This window comes from Gavia stellata, chromosome 1 (genome assembly GCF_030936135.1).
Source record: "Gavia stellata isolate bGavSte3 chromosome 1, bGavSte3.hap2, whole genome shotgun sequence".
Lineage (NCBI taxonomy): Eukaryota > Metazoa > Chordata > Aves > Gaviiformes > Gaviidae > Gavia > Gavia stellata.
This window is the reverse complement of record NC_082594.1, coordinates 80095534-80103807: the sequence shown is the minus strand read 5'-3', so window position 1 is coordinate 80103807 and position 8274 is coordinate 80095534.

Sequence of the window (8274 nt, the reverse complement as noted above, 5' to 3'; positions counted from 1 at the left end):
TCTAGATAAGAACAGTTGGATACTTAGGACGATGGATAAATATATAAATAACAGCAGTTAAGTATTCCAGCATGTGTTACCATTCCCATTTCACTAGATTTTTTCCAATTAAAAGGATTATTTTGGCATTCTGTGTGTTTTGTTGGACCATGAAATCATAACATATAATGGTCAGATTATACATCGGTTACAAAGTTACAAATTAAAGTTAATAATTTTAATTTAAGATCAAAATTTGACTGGTGAGGGAAGATGATTTTTAATAACTTTTACTATTAAAATTGTATTAAAGGAAATAACAAGATTTTTTTTCTAAAAATGTTCAGTTATTTCACATGGTTTTAGGTAAGAACATGAGACTTTCACTGGCATGTAGTTTTTGATGCTTTCAACCTCATAGGTGTCACCTAGGACTCTTATTTAGAATTAATTTCATGATCTTCTATAGGACAAAGTTGATCCAATCATATTTAAAAGAGTCTAAAACTATAATTTTGCCCAAGTTCCCATTTATTGCTGTGGTGGTTTAAGCCCAGCCGGCAACTAAGGACCACACAGCCGCTCGCTCACTCCCCCCAGGTGGGATGGGGGAGAGAATCAGAAGAGTAAAAGTGAGAAAACTCGTGGGTTGAGATAAAGACAGTTTAATAGGTAGAACAAAAGCTGCGCAGGCAAGCAAAGCAAAACAAGGAATTCATTCACCACTTCCCATGGGCAGGCAGGTGTTCAGCCATCTCCAGGAAAGCAGGGCTCCACCACGCGTAACGGTTACTTGGGAAGACAAACGCCATTACTCCAAATGTCCCCACCTTCCTTCTTCTTTCCCCAGCTTTATATGCTGAGCATGACATCATATGTTATGGAATATCCCTTTGGTCAGTTGGGGTCAGCTGTCCCGGCTGTGTCCCCTCCCAACTTCTTGTGCACCCCCAGCCTACTCGCTGGTGGTGAGAAGCAGAAAAGGCCTTGACTCTGTGTAAGCACTGCTCAGCAGTAACTAAAACATCCCTGCTTTATCAACACGGTTTCCAGCACAAATCCAAAACACAGCCCCATACTAGCTGCTATGAAGAAAGTTACCTCTACCCCAGCCAAAACCAGCACAATTGCATACTCAAAATTTATAGTCACAAAAAGAGGATGTATATTCCTGGTTTTAGGTTTTTAGCTTAGCTAAATATTGTGACTTGAATGTTATTCATTTCTAGTAGAGTCCAGAATGTAAGCAGCAAGTTAATCTGCTTCTGCTGTGTCAGAGCACTGTAAAGCAGCTATTTCTTGTACGAAACACTTCCATTTAGAGACAACTGCTTGGAGATTACTGATGTTCAAAAATAGTGTTTCAATCTTTTAAGACTTTTTAAAACTCTTTTGACTCCTCTCAACATATGCACAAAATGACGAAGATAGCTCACTAACAAGGCTAACATACAGACATAAGGATTTCTGAAGAAATCAACCTGGCTAAGTTTAGCATTTTTTTAACATCTCAGTCTTTAGCTTACTTTATTTTACATAGCCAAAGAGAAGATCATAAAATGGAACACAGCTTTTTAGGCTAATTCATTGATTTTTAAACTAAAATTAATAATAATAGCTTTGAAGTTGATAACATCTTGATATAATATTTGGTAGATACTTGGATACAATCTGGGGCAGAGGCTTCAATGGCAGCAAGCTGTCTTGCAAAAGTCAAATTGAATTTTTCTGACTGTTAATAACACTGCCGTAAAGAAAGCTGCTAGTGTTTCAATATGAAGTTGTACAGTACATATAACTAATATGTATCAGGAAATTTTATTTCACTACACTTAAGATGATATTTTCCCAGCTGCAATGTGTTTCAAGTGTAACTGAAAGAATGCATTCCTTCTTAGAAAGCTATATATTGTATATCTGGTAGGAAAAGATATAAATTTTTTTTGTAAGGGTCACTTGAAATACCAAAATACCCCCCAAAAAAATAGCATTTCCGTACTCAGCATCACAGCACTCAACCTCAAGTTAAAAAAATTAACTATCATGCATGTACACACATGCCACAATAACTAGCACAACTGAATTGTCTTTTTTATCTATAATATCAGGTAGGCTGTACAATTTTTACATCCAGTTGCCATAATATTTTAATGTGATTATGAAATTATCAATAAATTTCAAAAAGTATCTTTGAGGATTGAAGATAAATTTAGTGTCATTTCTGCACTACATCCAGCATTGTGGCCGAAGTGGCAAAATAGTAGAGCTGATTTTATATCCCCAGTAAATAAAAATGCCAATATTATCTGATTTTGGTGGGAAAAAAAAATCATTATTCTGACTTCTTCTATTTCTGTCGTCTTGACGTCCTCATAGTCACCGCATTTTCTATAAACCTGTCATTGCATATACCACACGCCAAACTTGCAAGTGGGAAGAAATAGAAAAGTCCAGGAAGCAGATTTGAGAAATTGTTGTTCTATAAACTATACATATAAGGTGTCCTGAACTTGCTTCACACTTGTTGTTGTTATTGATATCACATCTCTTTAATTTAAAAATATATTTGACCAGTATCTGGTACAGTCGTACAGGAACCAGTTCTGTGTGGCTGGACTACTGTCCCACCAGCACGTGCAATGCCTCTTGCAAGCATTCGGCTTGCACTGCAGTGTGGGAATTTACAGCAGAGTTTCTGGCATAGAAGTTTACGCACAGTTGACAGCTACATAATGTACTTAGCGCTGTGTGAATAACTGATTCTGTAGATGATGTGAAAAATTGGAAAATAGATTTGTTTTGGGTTATACTGAAACTAATGAGCCTCCTTTTTATTGCTAAACCAAAACACTGCAAATGTTTTGTTTTATATCAAATTAGCATCCAGTTATTTTCTTGAATTCTTTTTTCTGCTGTTGTTTTCATTTCTGTTATCTTTGCTTTGCTCCTTGAGAAGACAAAAGTTTTCTTATGAGCAATACACTAAGGAAGCTGGATTTGTTGTGTGATTGGGCCCCCTGTCCACCTTTTCTGCTCTGCAACAGACCCTGCCCCTTCCCAAGTCCCCATAACACCTCCACTGAGCAAGAGTCAGCAGTGCTGTGATCGGTGGAGAGCTCTGCAAATGCTGATTGGTAAGTTAATCAGTGCTGATTGCTCATCTGACATGGGCTGAGCTCAGCCCACTTCTCCCTCGCTTCTCCTTCAGTCTCAACACTATCGGTCACATTACCTTTTTCTCCTCTATCAAACTGTTCTTTTTCTTAATCTGTAGAAACTTTATTATGCTTGAGATATTGACCCAATGTTAAATTTGTTAGAAATCTGTCTGTGGGTACAAAAGTTTATCAAAGCTGGACTAAAAAAGGGATTATTGTATAGCCAGTTTAAGTAGACTAATTGTCACAGTGTTATCTTGAAATGAAAGGACAAGATGTTTTGTTTCCAAATTTCAGGATGAATATTTTGTTTAAACACACCTGTTTCAGCTGAAATATTCACCGGTTGCCTGAAAGATTCAGCAATTATTTTGAAGCAAAATCTGAACGTTGATTGAATCTGATTTTTCAAGTTTAACTCTCTATATCTTTTCAGCATCTAGTCTGTTGTACAGAGCTTTTCACTTGAACATCTTGAAACAAGCCTAGAAGTATAATAAGCATACACAGAAGAATCATTTGCAGTAGTATTTCATGCCAGTTGAAAAGAAGTCCAAGGAAAAAGAATGTAACTGATTGCTTGGTGTAAAACATTTGATGGCTCTTTAGAAGTGGAGGCAAATCCCCAATGTTTAGGTAAGCAAGCCTGAGGGGAATAACTGAAATCTTTCCTCACTCCTGACATTTAAATCTTGTGCAACTCAATTCCACCAGGGACTATTTAATACATGCAGTGTGATGCCTTAAATACACGAACGGCAAGAAATGAAATGTATTAGGGTGCATGTCCTGTACAGCAGCACAGCCAGAGCTTGAGCTGCCATAGGTCTCTGCTTTAAGGGCAGTCAATGTTAATGAATTGATTGGCTGCTCTAGTCAGACTGTCTTGGCTATGATCCTGCCACTTGTGACAAGGCTGGGGTGGCTTATCAGCTTCCTTCTTCATGGTGGCGTATTTCTCCTTGGGATGCACGTCCCTACTACCAAGCTCTGTTTTTCCTACCTAGTGTTTGGGGCTGTTAATCTTAGGTTTACTAGGAAGCTAAAGAAGGAAGAGGGAGGAATCTCTCAAGCTCTTGTACAGATGGCAGAAACCAACACGGTGCCTTGCTTTAGTGTTATTGCTGATGCACTGGCTACCTTTTTTAGCAAAGTCTACAGATTAATAGGCCCAACTTCTAGAAGGGAAGGAGACCCTCAGAGAGGTAAATAAAAGCTACCACTCACTTGGACAGTTAGGTGAGTGAGAAGGGTCTACAGATTCCTTCATGGGAAAAAAGCAGAGAAGATTAGCACACCTAGCATTTGTCTTTTATATTGTATATTAGGCAGATTACCTGAGGAAAGCTAAAAACGGGATATACGATGACTTAAAAATGTGTTCATTATGAGTTTTACAAATTAGACACCTAAAGCTCATTTAGTCAGCTCTGTCTTTTCACCTTTTTCCTCTTAATTGCAAAACAATATTCCCAGACCAGGCAGCCACCTTCCCTGTATGCACACTGTCTATTTAGCTTGACATGAATGGCATGGCAGCCTTAGGCATGCAAGATGCTCGCTAATGCTTCCTCCCTGCAGGTTCTCCCCCATTCTCCCAAGAACACCTTTTTCTCTTGCTCCTGAACAAAATATTGTGTACATCAAAACTGTCACAGCTCCATCTTGCAGAAGGGCTCTGAGAGCACAGCCGCTCTCTGCTTCCACCAACTTCTTTGTAACATGATGCCTGCGAGACATTGTTCTGGGAAACACTGAGGACACAACAATTAGAAATTCCTAGTAGCCTGTGGTGAGTGCCAGATGTACATTTACCTTTAGGTACTCTCAACCACATCTAGCACGAAGTCCTTCTTGCCAAAGGGAGAATCATGCAGGTTTTCAGGTTCATGAGGAAGCTTGTAAACAATTTTCTATATTCTCCAAAAACATTTGTGCATTTCTTTGGAATTTTTAGCTTATTAAATAGCTAAATGTGATGAGAAATACAGGCAGAAAGGAGCTGGTGGACATGGAGGTTGTATTGATTAGGAGAACATCCACAGGTGCCACAGGGAAGCTACCTACACTGGGAATATCCTTTGGGATCAGCCTCTTCCAAAGAAGACTGCAAATCAATCTCCATGGTAAGTGCAAGGAAACTGAGTCACACGTTGAAAGATATCATATCTTATCACCTTTTGGCTTCATAATTGTTATGGTGGTCACTCAGGAGAGAAGAGGTGTTGTATTGCATGGAGTTATTGGGCACCACAGCCAGCTCAGGTCGGGTCACTGCTGCACTTGCACTGCTTCTTGTAAGGCGTGTCCTCCATTGGTCCAGGTGGTTCCTGCTATAGTAATTCCTGTAACATATAACTCAAATTATGGATTAGTTTCACCCAGAATTAAATCACCTTGAGGTACACACTGGACTTCCCCATTCTTCTGCATTACCCACCAAGTGCACCCAGGTCCTTGAGCAAAAACAACCCCGCGAATAGGTTTACCTTTTTCTCAGGAAGGAATAACCCAAACTGTTTTTCCCAGCAAGTTTCTTATATGTACTAAGGGAATCTTACCTCCTTCCACAGTGCGCAGGGGTTTTGATTGGGCAGGGCCAGATCGACTAGCAGAACCTCTAGTGTTAACTAGCCAAGTGGCTTCTGCTAAATGTGTATCCCAATGCTTAAATGTCCCAGCACCCATTGCTTTCAGTGTAGTTTTTAATAGTGTGTTGTATCGTTCAATTTTCCCAGAGGCTGGTGCATGGTAGGGGATGTGATACACCCAGTCAATGCCATGCTCCTTGGCGCAGATGTTAATGAGGTTGTTTCGGAAATGAGTCCCATTGTCGAATTCAATTCTTTCAGGGGTGCCGTGTCACCATAAAATTTGCTTTTCAAGGCCCAAGATAGTGTTCCGGGCAGTGGCATGGGTCACGGGGTATGTTTCCATCCATCCAGTAATTGCTTCCACCATTGTAAGCACATGCTGCTTCCCGTGGCGGGTTCGTGGTAGTGTGATATAATCAACCTGCCAGGCTTCCCCGTATTGATATTTCAGCCATCGTCCTCTATACCAAAAAGGCTTCAGCCGCTTAGCTTGTTTGATTATGGCACATGTTTCACATTCATGGATAACCTGTGCAATGGCATCAATGGTCAAGTCCACGCCTCGATCACGAGCCCATTTGTATGTTGCATCCCTTCCTAAATGTCCTGATGTGTCATGGGCCCATCGAGCTATAAATAGCTCACCCTTATGTACCCAATCCAGATCCACCTGAGCCACTTCAATTCTAGCAGCTTGGTCCACCCGCTCATTGTTTCGATGTTCTTCAGTGGCACGACTCTTGGGTATGTGAGCATCTACATGATGTACTTTTACAACCAGGTTCTCTACCCGAGAAGCAATATCTTTTCATAATTCAACAGCCCAGATGGGCTTACCTCTGCGCTGCCAGTTGCTCTGCTTCCATTGCTGTAGCCACCCCCACAGGGCATTTGCCACCATCCATGAGTCCGTATAGAGATAAAGTACTGGCCATTTCCCTCGTTCAGCAATATCTAAAGCCAGCTGAATGGCTTTCACCTCTGCAAACTGACTTGATTCACCTTGTCCTTCAGCAGTTTCTGCAACTTGTCGCGTAGGACTCCACACAGCAGCTTTCCACCTTCGATGTTTTCCCACAATACGACAGGATCCATCTGTAAACAGGGCATATTGCTTCTCAGTCTCTGATAATTCATTATACAGAGGGGCCTCTTCAGCACGAGTCACCTCCTCTGGTGACAGTCCGAAGTTTCGGCCCTCTGGCCAGGATTCCCGGGCGGTCGGGGTTTCCCATCCGAGCCCGTTGCGTTATCAGTGCAACCCACTTACTCCATGTAGCATCAGTTGCGTGATGCGTAGAGGGGATCTTCCCTTTGAACATCCAGCCCAGCACAGGCAATCGAGGGGCCAAAAGGAGCTGTGCTTCAGTACCAACTACTTCTGAAGCAGCTCTAATTCCTTCATATGCTGCTAATATTTCTTTTTCAGTTGGAGTGTAACGGGCTTCAGATCCCCTATATCCCCGGCTCCAAAACCCTAGAGGTCGACCTCGAGTCTCTCCAGGCGCTTTCTGCCAGAGGCTCCAGGTGGGGCCGTTATCCCTGGCTGAGGTGTAAAGCACATTTTTCACATCTTGTCCTGTCCGGACTGACCCAAGCGCTACTGCACGAACTATCTCCTGTTTAATTTGTTCAAAGGCTTGCTGCTGTTCAGGGCCCCATTCAAAGTCGTTCTTCTTCCGGGTCACTCGATAGAGAGGGCTCACGATCAGACTATAACCTGGAATATGCATTCTCCAGAAACCCACAACACCTAAGAAAGCTTGTGTTTCCTTTTTGTTAGTTGGTGGAGACATGGCTGTTATTTTATTGATCACATCCATTGGGATATGACGACGCCCATCCTGCCATTTTATTCCTAAAAACTGAATTTCCTGTGCAGGCCCTTTGACCTTACTTTGTTTTATAGCAAAATCAGCTTTCAGGAGAATCTGGATTATTCTTCTCCCCTTCTCAAACACTTCCTCCGCTGTGTTGCTCCACAAAATGATGTCATCAATATACTGCAGGTGTTCGGGAGCTTCGCCTTGTTCCAGTGCACTCTGTATCGACCCACGACAAATGGTAGGACTATGTTTCCACCCCTGGGGCAGTATCCAGTACACCCAGGTGTACTGGATACCCCTCCATGTGAAAGCAAACTGTGGCCTGCACTCTGCTGCCAGAGGGATCGAGAAGAACGCATTGGCGATATCTATTGTTGCATACCATTTGGCGGCCTTTGACTCCAGTTCATATTGAAGTTCTAGCATGTCTGGTACGGCAGCACTCAGCGGCAGTGTGACTTCGTTCAGGCCTCGATAGTCCACTGTTAACCGCCACTCTCCATTAGATTTTTGCACGGGTCATATGGGACTATTAAAGGGTGAATGAGTCTTACTGATCACTCCTTGACTTTCCAGTTGATGGATCAACTTGTGGATGGGAACCAGGGAGTCTCGATTGGTGCGATATTGTCGCCGGTGCACTGTCATGGTAGCAATTGGCACCTGCTGTTCTTTAACTTGCAGCAACCCCACCACAGAAGGATCCTCTGAGAGACC